Below are 20,706 nucleotides of genomic sequence, written 5' to 3'. Positions count from 1 at the left end.
ACAGAACCCTTCGTTCCAGGGAATCCCAATCCCCACCCAATTCTCTCACCACAGGCTCCTTTCCTTGCTCTCAAGCCATTTTGAGCCTGCTTAGGAAGTCCCACCTGTTTTTCCAGAGAGCCTCTATTACATATGTCATAAACCCTTTCCTGTCCTCTTGGTGTGTGTGTACAATGTCATCGGTCTCAACTTGAAAAGAAAAATTTGGGTAGGGGTCTACCCTGCTTCTTCAGAGTGGCTACAACAGTTTTCACATGTTCTGATTAAAAGATCAAGATTGTGAAATTTGATTATAATCACAAACTCAAAGATATGCCATTCACAAGAGACATAACCAAAACAGGGGTATATAGAAAGACTAAGTAAAGGATTAACCAGAGAAAACTATAATTCAAAAAGATATATGCACCCCAATGTTCATAAATATACAATGTACAGATATACACTGGAATACTATTCAGCCATAAAAAAGAATGAAATAATGCCATCTGCAGCTACAGGGATGGACCTAGAGATTCTCATACTAAGTGAAGTAAGTCAGAATGAGAAAGACAAATATCACATGATATCACTTATATGAGGAAATTAAAATGTGACACAAATGGGAGTTCCCACTGTGGTGCAGTGGGTTAAAAACCTGACTGCAGTGGCTTGGGTCACTGCAAAGTATGGGTTTGATCCCCAACCTGGCACAACACATTAAAGGATATGGCATCGAAGCAGCATGGATTCAAACCCTTGCCTAGGAACTTCCATATGATGCAGGTGTGGCCATATATAATAAATAGTAAACAAATAAAAAATGACAAATGAATTTATCTATGAAAAAGAAGCTGACCCACAGACATAGAGAACAGACTTGTGGTTGCCAAGGGGGAGAAGGGAAGGGGGACGGAGAGATTGGGATTTGGGGATTGCAGATGTAAACTAGGATATATTGAATGTATAAACAACAAGGTCCTGCTGTAGAGCATAGGGAACTATATTCAATATCCTGTGGTACAGAAAGAAATCATAAATAAAACGAGAAGACAACCTATGGACTGGGAGAAAATATTGGATTAATTTCCAAAATATACAAACAGCTCATACAACTCAATAAAAAAAAAAAACCCAACCAATCAAAAAATTAGCAGAAGACCTAAATAGATATTTCTCCAAGGAAGACATATAGATGGCCAATAAGCACATGAAAAACTTCTCATCATCACTAAGTATTAGAGAAATGAAAACCAAAAGTGCAGTGAGGCACCACTTTACACTGATGGTCAGAATGGCCATCATTTAAAAATCTACAGATAACAAAGGCTATGTTATTGTGACAAGGTGTGGAGAAAAAGGAACCCTCCTACACCACTGGTGGGAATGTAAACTGGTACAACCGCTATGGAAAACGGTAGGGGGTTTCTCAAAAAAATTAAAAATAGAGTTACACTATGATCCAGCAATCCCACTCCTGGGCATTTATCCCGAAAAAAATTATAATTCGAAAAGATACGTGCACCCCAGTGTTCACAGCAATACTATTCACAATAGTTAAGACATGGAAGCAAACTAAATATCCAGACACAGATGACTAAAGAAGATGTGGTATATACATACAATGGACTATTACTCAGCCATGAAAAAGGAAGTGATAACCATTTGCAGCAACATGGATGCAACTAGAGATTATCACAGTAAATGGAGTAAGTCAGAAAGAGAGAGACAAATACCAATATGATATCACTTATATGTTTAATCTAAAATATGATGCAAATGCACTTATCCATGAAGCAGAGATAGATTCACAGATATAGAGAATAAACTTGTGGGTGCCAAAGGGGTGGGCTGGGGAAGGGAAGGATTGGGGGTTTGGGATTAGCAGAGGCAAACTATTATGTACAGAATGTATAAACAATAAGGTCCTACTGTACAGCAAAGGCAACTACATTCAATATCCTATAATAAACCATAATGGAAAAGAATATGAAAAATAATATATATGTATAACTGAATCATTTTTCTGTACACCAGAAATTAATCCAATGTAAATCAACTATATTTCAATAAATTTTTTAAAAGAGAAAACAGCGAAATTACTAAATGTATTTGTTTTTGCTATATTAAAATCCAAAGATAAAGGTGACTGCAAAATAAAATGACTTACCAGACATATAGAGAAACTTTTTTTTTAAGTAGTTTAATTCAGGAGTTCCCGTTGTGGCTCAGCCGTTAACCAACCCTACTAGTATCCATGAAGACCTGGGTTCAATACCTGGGCTTGCTCAGTGGGTTAAGGATCCAGCACTGCCACGGGCTGTGGTGTAGGGCGCAGACATTGCTCGGATCTGGCGTTGTGGCTATGGTGTAGGCCAGCAACTACAGCTCTGATTTGACCCCCTAGCCTGGGAACCTCCATGTGATGTGAGTGCGGCCCTAAAAAAGACCAAAAAAAAAAAAAAGTAGTTTAATTCAGAGGATGATACAAGTTTCTAAAAGTGTACGCATCTAATAAAAGAGCCTCAAAATATTAATGCACAAATTAAGTTTTAAAGACTAAGAGAAACAAAAATGTGCACAACGAGAAATTATTGCATACCAATTTCAGTAACTGAAGAAGAACAAGCATTTAAAAAGGCCAGCAGAGGAGCTCCTATTGTGGTGCAGCCGAAATGAATCCAACTAGTATCCATGAGGATGTGGGTTCAATCCCTGGCTTCGCTCAGTGGGTCGGAGACCTGGCATTGCCTTGAGCTGTGGTGTAGGTCGCAGATGGGGCTCAGATCCCACCTTGCAGTGGCTGTGGCACAGGCCAGCAGCTGCAGCTCTGATTCAACGCCCAGCCTGGGAACGTCCATATGCTTCAGGTGTGGCCCTAAAAACCAAGACAAATAAACAAAAAACAAAAAGCCAGCAGAAATACAGAAGTAAACAACATGATTAGCAAACTGACCAAGTGGACACATTTTCTACACTTAAAACTGCAAAAGATACAGAAGGCTGGAGATAGAGTTTGTTTTGGTTGGCCAGGTACCCAGCAAAAAAAGAAAGAAGAAAAATTGAGGATTTCATTGCTATACAGGGAAAACTATAATGATATCCAGATACTGAAATAACGAGAGAGGAGGGGACAAAGATTCACATTTTGGTCTTATTAAATGAACATTTTCTCCAGCCCCAACTGATCACCACCACCAACAAAAAAGACAAACTTTGCTGCTCCCTAGGATCCTCTTTGCCTGTATTCCTTTGGTGTGGGAGGAGGGGAAACTGGATGGGCCCAGGAGAAACAGGCAAGCAAGCAATGAGCACGTCAAGGGAGCTTGGCATCCACACCCTAAACGAGCAGGTTTAATGAACACGCTGCGGAGGTCCCACGTTGCAAGTTAAAGTGAGCAACCGCACGGAAACTGAAGTCCTTCATAAACACAGCCTCTCCTTCACGTAGGATGTCCAAGTCTAAATGAAATGCAACTGTTGAAAAGCCAGATGGTATTCCCATTGCTACACTGCAGTGTTTTCCTGGAAGTGACCTCACCCTGATGGTAACGCTGTTGTCCAACCGTTCATACTATTTATATCTAGAACCCCAGCTTTCGGGTTTGAAATGCATCGAGCTGCAAACAGCTACCGCTGTGAATGCCAACCCAGCCCATCGAGGGAATTCAAGCAGAATCCTCAGGCTGTGATGTGTTAACTTCGAGGGCCCTCAAGCAGGCAAGGACTTATGCTACCTTGTAAACACCTAGGTCTATCATTACCCGTGGTTCTGAGCCACACTTCCACATCAACCCATGTGGGGGATCAGAGTTTCACTGCCCCCCCTCCACCTCCCACCTCCGTGAAGCAAAAAAGTTAACTGCACTCAAGTATCTTCTAGAGATTAGAAAGTAACTTATCCCAAAGCTGAAACAGATACTTGGTCAGAGCCATGGAGTGTCAACCCTTAAAAGCAAACAAAACCAAAAAACGACGCTCAGGGAGAAGGGTGATGACGGCTTTTTCCTTTGGAATATTTTCTTTTTTTTTGTCTTTTGTCTTTTTGTTGTTGTTGTTGTTGTTGTTGCTGTTGTTGTTGCTATTTCCTGGGCCGCTCCCGCGGCATATGGAGGTTCCCAGGCTAGGGGTTGAATTGGAGCTGTAGCCACCGGCCTACGCCAGAGCCACAGCAACGCGGGATCCGAGCCGCGTCTGCAACCTACACCACAGCTCACGGCAACACTGGATCCTTAACCCACTGAGCAAGGGCAGGGACTGAACCCGCAACCTCATGGTTCCTAGTCGGATTCGTTAACCACTGCGCCACGACGGGAACTCCTGGAATATTTACTTCTTCGTGTTTTTATCTTTTAAAATTTGAGGGTAAAGAGAAGCACTGTGAGAAAATAAGCGGCTTTTCAAAAAAGAGAAGACGAGAAAGAAAGGTGTAGGTTTTCTTAGGATAATTACACCATTTCTGCATTAGGCATTCACCGCCCAAAAACACTCCTGGGATGATGAAGCGACAGCAACACAGTTATCAACATGCTGAGAGCGATACGCACTCTTAATAGTTCATTCCCATTACAAATGGGAAGTGGAACATTTAGACGGTTCTTTTGTCGACTATCAATAGGAAGACAAGGCCTAAGATTGAGAAAACAGTAGCTCGCATTTCTAGGCATCCTGCCAGTGAGCCAGGTCCTGTGATAAGCGGCTTGTATGTTTAGTTCACCGGACACAAGGAGGTTTTATCACTGTCCTTAGGTTCATCAGAGAAAAGGAGGATGCAGGAACGGTACATCACTTGCCCCAACCCACGTGGCCCTTAAGACGTGCAGCTGGGCCTTGAGCCCAGGCTGCTTGCCCCAGAGCCCGTAAGCCTGAGTTGCACGGTCTGCGATTAAAGAGGACATACTGCCTTCTGGGAGCTGAGCCCAGCACGCGGCACAAGGAGCTGCCAATAAAGGCAAAAGGAAGGACATTTACACAAAACCAGACTAAATCAAGCTGCAACGCACAAACATTCCACATCCCCGACCGTGCCTGAGAGTCAAAGTAATGAAAAGTAACGGGAACCACCTGGTCGAGGGGCCCTTTTTGGTTCCGCCTCTGTTTCCCAGTGATCCCCGGGTTCCAGCCCTGCATCACTCCCTGAGGGGGTGAGCAGGTCTCGCTGGCCCCGACATTCTTTTGTTAAAACAGGGGGATCTGGCTGGAAGGATTCCTAAACGCTCCCTTGCCTCTGAACTTCTACAGTGTAAGTCACTGCTAAGATTCTGCCTGTGCAGATGAGTCCAGGAGCCCAGGGAGGCCGAAACCTTCCTTCGAAATGTAGGAAAAGATTAACTGCCCTGTTAAGAAAGCAAGCAAGGCACTCGGATCAGCATTTTCCGCAAAGGATGAACTTGGTCTCATGGCAACGGGCTGTGATGGTAAAACTGCAAGCTTCCAGAGTGGGCATGACTCCAAACCAGAGGGCCAGGGAAGACCTTTAGAATAGCTGAGGGGGTAGAATTGTGCCAATGACTTTCATAATCCTGCCCCGTCTCAGACCCAAATGCGTCAGTCAGGATGGGAAATTGCACGCAGGCTGCGTCTCAGGGCAGAGGCAAAGGCTCTGAGGTCTGCTGCTCCATGGCGCCCACTGGTGGAGACCACCTCGTGGTGATGTGGGCTTGCAGGTCGCTGGGGTTCCTATAGCCCTATCCTGTTTAAGCCCAAAGTCCTCCCATGCTTCTACTGGAGAGGGAAACAGGAGCAAGAGGAAGGGCCTTGTCCAGGGCCATGAGCTGGGCCAAGACAGGGCTAGCCTCTTGGCAGCCACTTTGGTCCCCACAGAGAAGGGACCTCTGTACATCACCGATGGTTCAATCATGACCCATCACTTAATAGTGATGTGTTGCAAGCTCCCGGTCGCTATGGTAAAGGAAAGTACAAACTTGCTTGATCTCTAATCCAAAGAAATATAAAATGTCTAGACAGAGTCTGAGGTCTTCGGATTCTGTCATCATTTAATAACTGTGCAAATAAATCTTTGGACTCCCCTCTGTCGTGAATATTTTACTGGCATCGAATGGTTCAGAGGAAATAAGAATTATGTGACAGATATTTTGAACTCATGAGTGATCAGGATGGCACATTGCAAACTCTCAAATATAAAAAAATGTGACAAAATCCACAAGTAGTCTCAAAATAAGTATACAGGAGTCACGCCTCTTCTTTACTGCATAATCAGCCAATACTTTAAATAGTAAGGATACTGTGTCCAACCAGTGTTAAACTGCGTTAGGGAGACAGAAGCTGCATGTGACTCAGCTCTGAGCCCCCAAGAGGCTGCACATCTTCTCAAAGAAATGGAACATACACAATGGATATGATACTCAACTATAATTCTGAAATAAATGCCCCCCAAAACCTCTGAGGGGCAAGAAGGGGCCCTGACAAATCTAGAAGCAGCCGGGAGAACTTCCTGGAACAGACAGACTTAAACTGAACCTTAAGGGGCACTGACATAGAGGAAAGCAAGAGAAGTGTGCAGAAAGGCACACACATGAGGATGCAGGGTGGCGGCTGAGGCAGGAAGGAGTGCCAGGGAGGGAAGGAAGGTGTTCAGAGAAGTCCTGGCACCACGCAGCACGACATGAGTGTCTCTAACCTCTCTCAATTCCCAGCTGGCTTCTTTCTTGCCCATCTAGCCTCCATCTCATGGTCAGCTCTTCCAGTCAACCTTGTCGACTCCACGGGGCCTCCCTCTGCTTGTTATGCCTCTGCTCCCACGCCTGGGCTGCCTCCCAGATGTCCTGAGCCCCGGCTGCTTGGCAAGGCTTTTCTTCATTTCCCACTTATCAGCTCCAGGGCCAGTTTAACCACGCTTAATCGCATGCTCGCCATCAATTCTTTTCCACCCTCATGTTCTCCACGTCTTTCCTCTCAGACGACGCAGACTCTTCCATGTGGGCTCCCCTACCTCGTCCCCACTTTAAAATGTTTCTTCTTTATTGCCACTTATTCTCCATCCCTGTTCAAAACCACCCCCTCACAACCCTTCCTCAGAGAAGACTCTATAATCAGGGTCCCCGAAGCCCCACATTTTCAGTCTCTTGCGGAGAGAGAGCGCTATCTTTGCGCTGGGGCACCCCCTATGTTAGAGGAAAGCGAGACACTTCGGGGACATCCTCTACCCTATGTACTCAGCCCTGGAGCTCCCGAGCTTCCAAGAGGCCTGGGATTAGTCACTGCCCCAGGGAGACGGTCCTTGGAGACAGCAGCAAGGATGCAGAAGAGCTTCTCAGGGGTCAAGGTCAGACAGACATCGCTTCATGTGTCTGAGCTTCAGTTTCGGCACCAACAAGGAACAGGAGCAAGTGAGGGAGTAACCATAAAAACAGAAAGGCACTTTGTTCTCTTTAAACGAAATACACCAAGGAATGAAGTCCCCTGAAATGTTAAATGGAAGATGGATAGCTAAGGCTTGTAATTTTGGCACAGTAACATCTTCCTTCCCTGCTTTCTTTTTTTAACAACAAAGTTTTGGCAAGAAACGGACCAGCTATAACTTTGGATAATAAAAAGATGGTTCAAAATACTTGATAACAATCAACAAAAACACTAAGTCATTTCGTAGGTGATTTTCACTTTAAACACTACGGGCCAGAAATTCCTCTTCTAACACTGCTCTTGGAATTCTCTTGTGGTGCAGCAGGTTAAGGATCCAACATTGTCACTGCAGTGGCTTGGGTCTTTGCTGTGACATGGGTTTGATTCCCAGCCCAGGAACTTGCACAGGTCCCAGGTGCAGCCAAAAAAGAAAAAAAAAAAAAAAAAAAAGAATGCTAACATTGCTTTTAAATGTTAAACTGGAACAGCTTATCATTTTCTATCTGCTACAGAAAACATGAAGGCAGCAGGTTAACTTCAACTCACATTCCCTGGTGAGACTGTCTGTTTGCTCTGTATACCACCCACTCTCTGCTCTTGCCTAATAGCCCTTCTGGTTCTGTATGGCTTGATACTGGTCAAATAAAAGAAATGGTTTGATACTGGTCAAATACAAAGAGATGGGCAGAGTGCCACCAAATGCAAAACATGCTAAGGAAACACGGGAATTAGGGATTTTTTTTCCCTGGGCTTAGTCACTTTCATTATGTCTTGTTTTTCCTCTAACTCCTCATCAAAGGTTTTCCATTGAACAGACCATAAGGAAAGTTTTCAATGAGATTGTAATTGGGTATAAAAAGTGTCCATAAATTACAGCAAAAAAAGATTTCTTAATGTTCCATGTAGTCCCTATGGCCTGCCAAGATGTGCTTCTGTTCTAGCTCAACTCTTTCTTTTTTTGTCTTTTTGCCATTTCTTGAGCCGCTCCCGTGGCATATGGAGGTTCCCAGGCTAGGGGTCTAATCGGACCCCTACCCCACCGGCCTACCCCAGAGCCACAGCAACTCGGGATCCGAGCCGCGTCTACAATCTACACCACAGCTCACGGCAATGCCAATCGTTAACCCACTGAGCAAGGGCGGGGACCGAACCCGCAACTTCATGGTTCCTAGTCAGATTCATTAACCACTGCGCCACGACGGGAACTCCTAGCTCAACTCTTGAAGTCAAAGTGAATAGTTAAATCTTTATGCCTGAAGCAAAGACACTAGAATGCTGTGATGGTTAATTTTACAAATCAATTTGGCTAGACCACGATACTCAAATATTGGCTCAAAGACCATAAAAATATCTCCGTGGAGGTATTTTTTTTTTAAGATAAACATTTAAATCAGTACACTGTGAGTAAAGCAAATTACTCTCAAATAACGTGAAGGCCTTGGTCAATCAGTTGAGAGTGTTAAGAGAAAAAAAGATGGAGGTCCCCCAAGGAAGAGGGAATTCTACCACAAGACTGCATTTGGACCCCAAGCTTCAACATCAGCTCTTCCCTGGGTCTCCATCCTGCCACCTGCCCCACAGAGTTTGGACTTGCCAGCCTCAACAACTGCATAAGCCACTTTCTTAAAGTAACACATACTCTTACTCTTTAGAATACGGTTTATAGGAATTCCCATTGTGGCTCAGCAGGTTAAGGTCCTGATGTCTCTATGAGGATGTGGGTTTGATCCCTGGCCCTGCTCAATGGGTTAAGGATCCAGTGTTGCTGCCAGCTATGGTGTAGGTCGCAGATGTGGCTTGGATCTGGTGTTGCTGTGGTGTAGGCCCAGCTTCAGCTCTGAATTGACCCCTAGCCTGGGAACTTTCAAAAGCCACAGGTGTGGTCATAAAAAGAAAAAATTATATAGTATATAAAGGGAAACTGTGTGTGTGTGTGTGTACAGTTTACATATGGAAAAACATATATTGTTATTTTGTGTACACAGACACAGACAGAGGGCCTACTGGTGCTGTTTCTCTGGAGAACTCTTTCCAGTACAGATGGGTACTCTTTTGTTAATTGCAGAGAGACAACAATATCTCCAGAAGGAATAAATTATCTGAATTTGGAATTACAAAAGATACTTCCAGGCTAGTACTGTTACATTTTCCCTGAAAACTTCCATTTACCCTGTTGTCTGGCAAAGGTTCAGTTGAGGTAGGGTAAGCTCCTTGGAAGGTCATGCTGTCTTCCAGGTGCAACCAAGTTTCCCTTTCTTGACTGTTCCTACTTAGCAATATGAGAAGAAAAATTATTTTATATCTCTGATAAACTGTGTCATAAGACGATTTAAAAGTAAACTTAGAAAACCGATAAAAGTACAAGTGTAGCTTGTCTTTGCACAATATTCAATAACTACTTCCCCATCTTCTCTCATAACATCCAAAACAAATATTCCTGGAGCAGTTTCCAGATCTCCCTAGGGTCAAGTGAAATTTTAAAATTCCATCTTTATTGTTGGAAACAAGCAAACAGTGGGATTAATCTTGATTTACAAGGCCTCTGAGATGTTTCATGGGCTTAGCCAACTACAGGACCATCACTACATGCCCCCCCCCCCCCAACCTGTTTCACTCCTCCTGGGCCTTCACTCACCCTCATTCTCACATCCAGGACCAACCCCTGCCATGTTCTTGGTCTTTCCTGGCTTACTTGCCTCTCCCTACTCATCTTTACAAACTCACAATGTTTGTGTCTTGCACAATCCACTCAGTGAATGTGTGATGGCTTGAATTGTTGAACAGAGAAGTACTACCATAACTTTGAGCATCATTTCATGTGGACAGTTCCTTTTTTAGAAGGTATCAGTAGCTAGAGAGAAATTTTAGTCCCCAGACAGATAGCATCATTTCTTCCATTGTCATAATCCCTTTATTACTCAGTTTAAGATGTTCAGCTGGTCTGAGTCAACCAGAACAATGGTGCCAAGAATGTGTGTGTTGTAACCTCTGGCAATGCTCTGACCACGTCTGTGTGTGGTGCAATTCCAGGGTTCAAAGCTCAGTGGGCCAATCACATCTGTTTACCATGGTTTGGGGTAATCCAAGTCTTTGTTTCCCCAGGTGGCCCGGGGATGTTTGCTTTTGGTTGGTCAAAGTACTAGCAGATGGGGAAGCTGGGTGAGGAAATATGCCCACTCTGGGCCTGTACGTAGTTGACAGAGTGAGGACTGTCTACTGACTGGGCTCAGCACATTCTGGGACCTTAAAATCAAATGGTCAGTTCTGACACAAAACTCTCTGGCAGGATTTTAAAGACTCTCATTTGAAAAGAATGGATTTAAATAAAGAGTAAATCTTTCTTGACTGCATATTTGTACTCAGGATGATTAAAGAAAAGCTTTATTGGTAATAGTTCATGTTTGATTTAAATCTCACAGACTAGAATGATCTTATTTTAGTTTCTATAGATGACCACCCCTGTCTTTTGGCTACAGAGGTATGCCAGAGAAAGAAAATCAGTTGGTTCGTAAGAGTTCTTGAGAGCAACCTTAGGCAAAATATTAGTAGTTGTAAGTAGTGAAGGCAGACATTATAATTTAATGAGTTGTGAGGCGTAGCCTCATTCTGATCCTCCATGCTTAGCATACAGTATGTAGAAAGAGGGAGAACCATTACATCTGACATAGGTACAAGCATTTCCCCTGGGGTCATGGCTCTGATGGCCAGATACGGGCACACAACTTCAGGTAAGGACTGAGCACAGAGAGCAATTAATAGACACAGTTAATATGCAGACACTGCACATAGTAGACAAAGACTATAAATTATCTACTTTAAATATGCAAAGAAATAAAGGAAATCATGTATAAAGAAGTGAAGTATGAGAACAATGTCTCACCAAATAGAGAATTTCAGTAAAGAATGGAAATTATGTATAAAAGAACTAAATAAGAATTCCAGAGTTGGAAAACAATTACTGAAATAAAAAATTCCTTAGAGGCACTCAATAGCAGATCTGAGCAGGGAGAATAAGGAATTAGGAAACTTGATTGAGATGATCCAGTCTAAGAAAGAAAAAAGAATTTAAAAAAATGAACAGAGGCTTAGAGACCAGTGGGGAACCTTCACTAATACCAATATATGCATAATGAGAGTCCTAGAAGGACAGAACAGAGAGAAAAAGGGGAAGAAATAACATTGAAAGAAACAATAACTGAAAACTTCTAAAATTAGGTGAAAACATTAACCTACACAACCAAGAACCTCGACAAAATCGAGCTAAGATAAACTCAAAAACTCAAAGACTGGACACATCATAGTCAAACTTGCAAAAGACAAAAACAGATTCTTGGAAGCAACAAGAGAGAAGGGCTTCTTCACACACAAACAATTCTCAGAGAGGTTACCAGTTGATTTATCATCAGAAGTCATGGCAGCTAGAGGCAGAGGGTATGATATAGAAGAAAAATACTGAAAGTCTGAACGGAAAACAAAAAAACTGCCAACCAAGAATTCGATACCTGTATCTGGCAAAATTAACCTTCAAAAGATGGAAGAGAAGTTAAGACATTGCTAGATAAACAAAAAGCTAAGAGAATTTGTTGCCAGCTCTGCTCTGCAGGAAATGCTAAGGAATTCCGTCAGGCTGAAATCAAAGGACACCAGACAGTAACTTAAATCCACGTGAAAAAAATAAAAGAGTACTGGTAAAGGTAACCATACAGGTAAAGAAAGTAATAATTATAAGTCTGTACATTGATGAGCATATAATGTACAAAGGTGTGATCTGTATGACAAAGTACAAAGGAGGAGGGAAAGAGTGGAATCATATAATATACTATTGCAATTAATTTGGTATTAATCTGACCAAGATTGTTGTAAGTTAATTTATAATCACTAGGGCAACAATCCAGAAAATAACTCAAAAATATATAGTAAAGGAAATGATAGGAAATTATAAAGTACAATAGAAAATACTTATTGGACACAGAAGAAGGCAGTATATAGATGAATAAAATAAGCATCTTCAATTAAATGACCTTGGATATAAAAAAATCTAAGAAATTCATCAAAAAATAAAAACTATAAGAACTAATAAATTAATTTGGCAATATTGCAGGCTATGATACTATGCAAAAAGCTGTACTTCTACACAGTAGGAATCAATAATCTGAAAAAGAAATTAAGAAAAAAACTTCATGTATAATCGCATCAAAAAATAAAATACTTAGTAATACATTAAACAAATGAAGTACAAGATATGTACTCTGAAACCACAAAATTTACTGAAAAAACTAAAGAGGATCTAAATGGAATGGAAACACACCCAATGTTCAAGAAGTGGAAGACTTGCTACTGCTAAGATGGTTATACCCCCCCCCCAGTTGATCCACAGATTCAATTCACTTCCTATCAAAATGTCATCTGCCTTTCAATTTTTTCAAGAAACTGACAAGTTGATTCTAAAATTCATATGGAAAAGCAATAGATTCAGAGTAACCACAACAATTTTTAAAAAGAAGAAGAAGTTGGAAACTCATACTTCCTGATTGTAATATTTACTATAACACTACGAATTAGGAGTTCCCATCATGGCTCAGTGGAAAACGAATCCAGCTGGTATCCATGAGGACATGGGATGGATCCTGGCATTGCTCAGTGGCTTAAGGATCTGGCATTGCTGTGAGATGTGGTGTAGTTCACAGATGCAGCTAGGATGATGCATTGCTGTGGCTCTGGCGTAGGCCAGTGGCTACAGCTCCGACTGGACCCCTAGCCCGGGAAACTTCATATGGTGCAGGTGAGGCCCTAAAAAGACAAAAGACAAAAAATAAATAAATAAATAAATAAATAAACAATAAAATAAAAGCTACAAATCAAGTCTGAGTCATACCGAATGGTCAAATGAATTCTGACAAGCGTTCTAAGAAAATTAAAAGGGAAAAATTAAATGGGCGGAAATTTTTACTAAATAATGCTGAGAGAACTGGCTATCTACATAGCAAAAAAAAAAAAAAAAAATTAATTTGGATCCCCTATTTCCTACCATATAAAAAATTAATTCAAAATGGGTCAAAAAGCCTAAATGCAAGAGATAAAATTATAACATTCTTAGAATAAAACATAGGCATAAATCTTCATGACCTTGGATTATAAATGACATCTGAAGACACTGTCTTTGAAATGACATCTAAAGTACAAACAGCCAAAGGAAAAAAGATACATTTAAATTCATTAAAACTAAAAACTTCTATGCTTCAAAGGACATGGTCAAGAAAATGAAATGACAACTCACATATGTGACAAAATATTTGCAAATCATCTGACAAAGATCTTGTGTGCATAATATATAAAGAACCCTTACAACTCAACAACAGAAAAATAAATAAATAAAAAAATCCTTTGCCCAAATAAAAACTGGGCAAAGGATTTAAAAAGACATTTGACAGACAAAAGAAAATACAAATGGGCAACAAGCACAGGAAAAGATGTTCAACTTCATTGGTTATGAGAGAAACTCAGGTCAAAACCCAATTAGATACCACTTAGCATCCACTACAATAGCGATAATTAAAGGCAGATAATAACAAGTGCTGGTGACGCTGTAAGGAAACCGGAACTCTTATCCGTTGCTGGTGGAAGTGTAGCTACTTGGTTTAGCTACTTTAGAAAAGCATTTAATAGTTTCTCAAAAAGCTAAACACAGAGATACCATATGATCCTGTAATTCCACTCCTAGGTATATATCCAAGAGAACTGGAAACGTATGTCCACATAAAAACCTGCACATGAATGTTCATAGCTTTATTATTCATAATAGCGCAAAGCAGCGATAATCCAACTGTCCATCAGCTGATAACATGAACGAGACGTAGTAAATTCATTCAATGACACATCATCCAGTCATAAAAAGAAATAAAGTCCTCACACATGTTACAGCATGAATGGACCTTGAAAACATTATGAGAAGTGAAAGAAGGCAGAAATAAAACATCACATATTCTATGGTTTCATTAACAGGAAATGTCCAAAATAGGCAAGTCCACAGACGGAAAAAGTAGATTCACAATTGCCCGAGGCTGAAAAAAGTAGGGAATGGGGAATGACTGCTGTTGTATAAGGTTTTTCATTTTGGGGTCATGAAAACGTTCTAGAACTAGGTAGTGGTAATGAGTGTATGACTTTGGGAATACAGCAAAACCCACTGAATTGCATATTTTAAAAGGGTAAATTTTGGAGTTTCCATTGTGGCTCAGCAATAACAAACTTGACCGGTATCCATGAGAATGTGGGTTCAATTCCTGGCCACACTCAGTGGGTTAAGGGTCTGGCATTGCCATGAGCTATGGTGTAGGTCACAGACACAGTTCGGATCCGTTGCTGTGGCTGTGGTGTAGGCCAGCAGCTGCAGCTCCCATTCCATTCCATCCCTAGCCTGGGGACTTCCACATGCCGTGATTATGGCCCTCAAAAAAATTTTAAAAGGGGTAAACTTTATGTATGTGAATTAAACCTCAATTTTTAAAAAGATTAGGTTATCAAAACAACATTGTACTGGAACAAAAACAGAGATATAAATCAATGGAACAGGATAGAAAGCCCAGAAATAAACCCAAGCATCTATGGTCAACTAATCCATGACAAAGAAAGATACAATGGAAGAAAGATAGTCTCTTTAATAAATGGTGCTGGCAAAACAGGACAGCTACATGGAAAAGAATGAAATTAGAACACTCACTAACACCATACACAAAAATAAACTCAAAATGGATTAAAGACCTAAATATAAGGCCAGATACAATAAAACTCCTAAGAGGAAAACATAGGCAGAACACTCTTTGACACAAATCACAGCAACATCTTTCAGATCCACCTCCTAGAATAATAACAGTAAAGACACAAATAAACCAATGGGACCTAATTAAACTGAAAAGCTTTTGCACAGCAAAGGAAACTGTTTAAAAAAAAAATGAAAAGACCACTCACAGAATGGGAGAAAATCTTTACAAACAATGCAACAGACAAGGGCCTAATCTCCAAAATATACAAACAACTCATACAACTCAAAAACCACCAAAAAACAAACAACCCAGGAGTTCCAGTCATGGTTCAGTGGTTAATGAATCTGACTAGCATCGATGAGAAGGGGGATTCAGTCCCTGGCCTCGCTCAGTGGGTAAATGATCTGGCATAGCCGTGAGCTGCAGTGTAGGTCACAGACATGGCTCGGATCCTGCACTGCTGTGGCTGTGGCAAGGCCGGCAGCTACAGCTCTGATTTGACCCTTAGCCTGGGAATCTCCAAATGCCGCAGGTGCGGCCCTAAAAAGAAAAAGAAAAAAACAAAAAAAAACCCAAACAAACCTGAAACAACCCAATTGAAAAATGGGCAGAAGACCTAAATAGACATTTCTCTAAAGTACACATAGGGATGGCCAAAAGGTACATGGAAAAAATGCTCAATATCCCTAATTATTAGAGAAATGCAAATCAAAACTACAAAGATGCACCACCTCACACCAGTCAAAATGGCCATCATTAACAAATCAACAAATAACAAATGCTGGAGAGAGTATGCAGAAAAGGGTACCTTCCTTCACCATTGGTGGAAATGTAAATTGGTACAACCACTATGGAAAACAGTACAGAGGTACCTCAGAAAACTATGATATGATCCAGCAATCCCACTCCTGGGTATATACCCAGACGAAACCTTCACTGAAAAAGATACATGCATGGAGTTCCTGTCGTGGCGCAGTGGTTAACGAATCCGACTAGGAATCATGAGGTTGCGGGTTTGATCCCTGGCCTTGCTCAGTGGGTTAAGGATCCAGCGTAGCCGTGAGCTGTGGTGTAGGTTGCAGACGTGGCTCGGATCCCTCGTTGCTGTGGCTCTGGCGTAGGCCGGTGGCTACAGCTCTGATTAGACCCCTAGCCTGGGAACCTCCATATGCTGCAGGAGTGGCCCAAGAAATGGCAAAAAGACAAAAAAAAAAAAAAAAAGTGCATGCAACAGTATATTCACTGCAGCACTATTCACCATAGCCACGACATGGAAACAACCTAAAACCTAAATGTCCATCAGCAGACGAATGGATTAAGAAGTTGTGGTACATATACACAATAGAATAGTACTCAGCCACTAAAAAAAGACAAACTAGTGCTATTTGTAGCAACATGGATGGAACTAGAGATTTTCGTATTAAGTGAAAGCCAGAAAGAAAAAGACAAACACCGTACGATATCACTTACTTGTGGAATCTAAGATATGACATGGACGATCCTATCCATAAAAGAGAAATGGATCACGGCCAAGGGAGTAGACTTGGGGTCCTCAGGCGAGAGGTGGGGAGGGGTGGGATGGATGGGCAGTTGGGGGTTTTGGATGCAAACTGTTATATTTGGAACGGATGGGCAATGGGGCCCCACTGAAGCGCAAAGAGACCTGTGTATGACTGGGTCACTTTGCTGCACAACAGAAATTGAAGAAACACTGTACATCAACTGCACCTTAATTAAAAGATTGTTTTTAATTAAAATTTAAAAAGATGAAGTATGTAGGCAGATATAAAAACACACATTAGGGGAGTTTCCATCATGGCTCAGTGGTAACAAACCCAACTAGTATCCATGAGGATGCGGATTCGATCTGTGGCCTTACTCGGGGGGTTAATGATGGGCACTGCCGTGCGCTGTGGTGTTGATCACGGATGAGGCTTGGATCTGGCGTTACTGCGGCAGTGCCGTAGGCCAGCAGCTACAGCTCCACCCCTAGCCTGGGAACCTCCATATGTCACAGGTGTGGCCCTAAAAAACACCACCAACAGCAACAACTCACCTCACACCATATTCACAGGTATATAAACACATACACGATATGTTGTTGTTATTCCTTTGGCCCCATTTCCAAATCCTAAAGAGATACTGACACCTGCGTCACTGTGTTTATACTGTGGCCACATCCTTCTAACCTTGAAGGACTCCATCACACTTGAAATCAAGTTGTATTATGTGTCCCTGAAGAGAGCGCTTCACCTTCAGAAGCACACTGCTTAATTTAAAGCAGATCAAGCCTAATACTCACTCCATTGTAAGGAACGTATCTGCCCCTTCCATTATTCCATCGGTGAAAAGGGAAAGGGTTTATTACAAAAAGCTTCTTTAGGTTCCTGTCTCCAAGGATAAGTCAACCACCTCACACATTAGAAACCATTCTCTGTACTATAATTACTTTTGCAGCCAAATCCAACCCCCTTGCTTACTCCACCTCCCAAAGCAGTGGTGACTAATACCTCATACTTGTAATTATCACCATTCTGTCTCCATTAGCAGCACACCACACACACACACACACACACACACACACAGAGAGAAGAGGTAGGGGTTGGGACAGGTAGGAAAAAAGATTTAAATGTTTACTTAGCTTTTTAAAGTCACACCTGTAAAGTCTAAGTGGGGGCTCATCATTAAGCCAAAGTTTCTGCTAGCCACAGTTTGAGGGTTTTTTTGTTTTGGTTTGGTTTTTTTTTTTTTTTTGTCTTTTTGTCTTTTCTAGGGCCACTCCCTCAGTATATGGAGTTTCCCAGGCTAGGGGTCTAATCGGAGCTGTAGCCGCCAGAGCCACAGCAATGCGGGATCCGAGCCACGTCTGAGACCTACACCACAGCTCACGACAACACCGGATCCTTAACCCACTGAGCAAGGCCAGGGATCGAACCCGAAACCTCATGGTTCCTAGTCGGATTCGTTAACCACTGCGCCATGACGGGAACTCCAATTTGAGTATTTAATGCCTCACTCATTCCACTCAGGACTAGGAGGACTCTAGTAGAGTGATTCTGGATGTAGAACAAGTTTCTGAATGCACTTGGTTATTAAACCAGTGTCTTATTACAGTCTGCTGTTTCTAAGTAGGTTCTTTCCAGTGAAACACAGGAGGCAGAGAGGGGGAGGGAGCCAGTGGGTTCAGTCAGGTCACCCAGGCCAACAACCCTTGGTAAAGCACACTAGCCTCACCCCTTTCACAAAGGCCTCCAAGCTGAAGGTCAAATCAAAGATCAAAGAAACAGAAGAAACTATTTCCATGCCTTCTCACCCATGACTCTCATGGCTAAAGAGAACCAAAAAAGGTCTCATGTAAATTTTACCAAATGGAAGCACTCAGACATACCCAACAATTTAACTCTTCTGTTATTCAGTGTTCTATTAAAATCCTTGGCCTTTTCCTGCCTTTTGAAAATGGTACCTATTTGATAAAACATGGCTATTTTTTCTCACAAGAGAGACCAGATAAAAATAAAGAGAGAAACATATAAGCTTAAATGCTAGTGTGGAATTTATGTTTTAATACTTCTTTGGCAAATTTTGGATAATTTTTATAATATGAAGGTATTGCTTAAAAATTAAAGCAATACATACAGCTCCATCTTAAAAATCGACAGAGAAATTATCAACAAAGGGACACAACTAGCCTTAAGAAAATCAAATGCTTTCTATGGCTAATAGATCATTAGAAAGAAACAAATGAAAAACAGAGAGATTTGGCAAGGAAGGATGTCTGCCTACCCATACCAGTGGTGTAAACATCTCTGACAATTAACTACCCCAGAGCAAAGGTCTCAATCGGCTCATGGACCTCCGAGTCCTTTTGAAAGAGACATCTCAGGTACACGTATGAGATTCAGGCTACCAGAGTCTGCCCATAAACAAGATCATCTTACAATGAAAGCTCTCAAGGCTTCAGTTACCGACTCCAGCTACAGGTCACTGGAAACAGACGGAGGCTTATACACAATTCCACTTCCCAGTAGATGCGAACAGAGAGAGAGATGTCCATCAGTGGGAAGAGATCGTTCTGATTCCTTCTGTTCTCTAGTTCAGCCCCTCAGCAGGTAACCCCATGCCATCTGTGAGATGCTTAGGCCAGGGTCAAAGGCTCTGCCCAGGGCCCTAGGACAGAGAGGTAACTGACTCACACAGGCATCACTGTGGTGACACTGGCCTCAAGAACTACTGCCCTGGCTGAAAGAAACAGACAAAACAAACATGGGTTCCTATTTCAACTGGAAAATACTGCCAATGGCTGACTTTTAGGAAGGGCTGCCCTAGGGAGTGTTAATGGTTAGAAGCAACTGATGGCCTTGAGTCTCTGGAATTCCCTAGTCCTTCCCATTCTAACATATGCTAAGTTCTGGGAGCTTGTGGATCTCTATTAAGGCAGACTGGAGAGGGGCTGTCTCTACACTGGGGCGGGTACATTTTGGTGCAAATCAATTCCATGAACAATTACTGAGGATGTGTGTTGAAGTTTTATCAGTGGACGCTTTCTCTTTGTCCCAGTACTGAGCCTTCTTTTTTTTTATACTATGTCCCTTGCACCGAGGACATTCATTTATACTTGGTGTACATACATGGTAATGGTAGTTTAACCAATTGAACTAGCCGGGAAAAGTTGAGAGTAGTTAGCGGCACACAGTCAATGGCCCCAATACTGCACTCCAAACAGCATGTACATAGCAGGGTGGGTGGGCAGGGCTCCCGCGGCCTTTTCTTCTTCTAGATAATCCATTCAACTTTTTTACGTCTCTAAAACTTTTCTCCCATAAATGTTGTATTTTTTCACCTGGGGGAGAAGCGGACTCAGTGCTAAGAGGTCAGCTTCAGATTGATACCTTTGCCACCTCTATCACGTAGTTTCTTTCCAGTCTTTTCTGATTTAATATGAATCATTCAACACGGCTACGGTCTAAATGTTTGTGTCTCCCCAAAGTTCATACGCTGAAATCCCCGTGCCAGTGTGAGAGTATTAAAAGGTAGGACCTTTAGGAAGCGCTGAGGTCATGAGGGTGGAGCCCTCGTGCATGGCATCAGTGCCCTTTTCAAAGACACGCTGAGGGCTCACTGCCCTCTTCTGTCACGTGAGGACAGAATGAGAAGTCAGCAGCCTGCGACCAGATCAGGACCCTCGCCAGGACCCACCACGCTGGCACCATGATCTTGGACTTCTGGACTCAGAACTGTACGAGATAAATGTCTGTTGTTTGAGCCGCCCCGTCTTTGGGGACCTGCAGAGCAGCCCGAAGAGACCAAGATGAACACACAGTGTTAACACATCGGAATCCATTTGTTCATAAACGCCTGCCATTTGGCCAGTCTCTTCACTTTGACGTTTCAGTCTGAGTTCACCACCTTCTACCTTCTTGTTAGAAGCAGAAGACAGAGTTACAGAGAAGCAGACACAAGACAAGAGAAAACAACTGAGCCTTGCAATTGGGTGAGTTCTTACAGTCTTTTATCTCAAGCTTTTCCAACAAGAGTCAAGAATGACATGCTGAAAGTTCATCTCAATATAGGAAAAATACTTTTACCGCCACTGTCCTCAAAC

The sequence above is a fragment of the Sus scrofa genome, chromosome 2, assembly GCF_000003025.6.
Source record: "Sus scrofa isolate TJ Tabasco breed Duroc chromosome 2, Sscrofa11.1, whole genome shotgun sequence".
Taxonomy (NCBI): Eukaryota; Metazoa; Chordata; class Mammalia; order Artiodactyla; family Suidae; genus Sus; species Sus scrofa.
The sequence above is the reverse complement of the archived record's forward strand: the minus strand, read 5'-3'. Positions refer to the sequence as shown.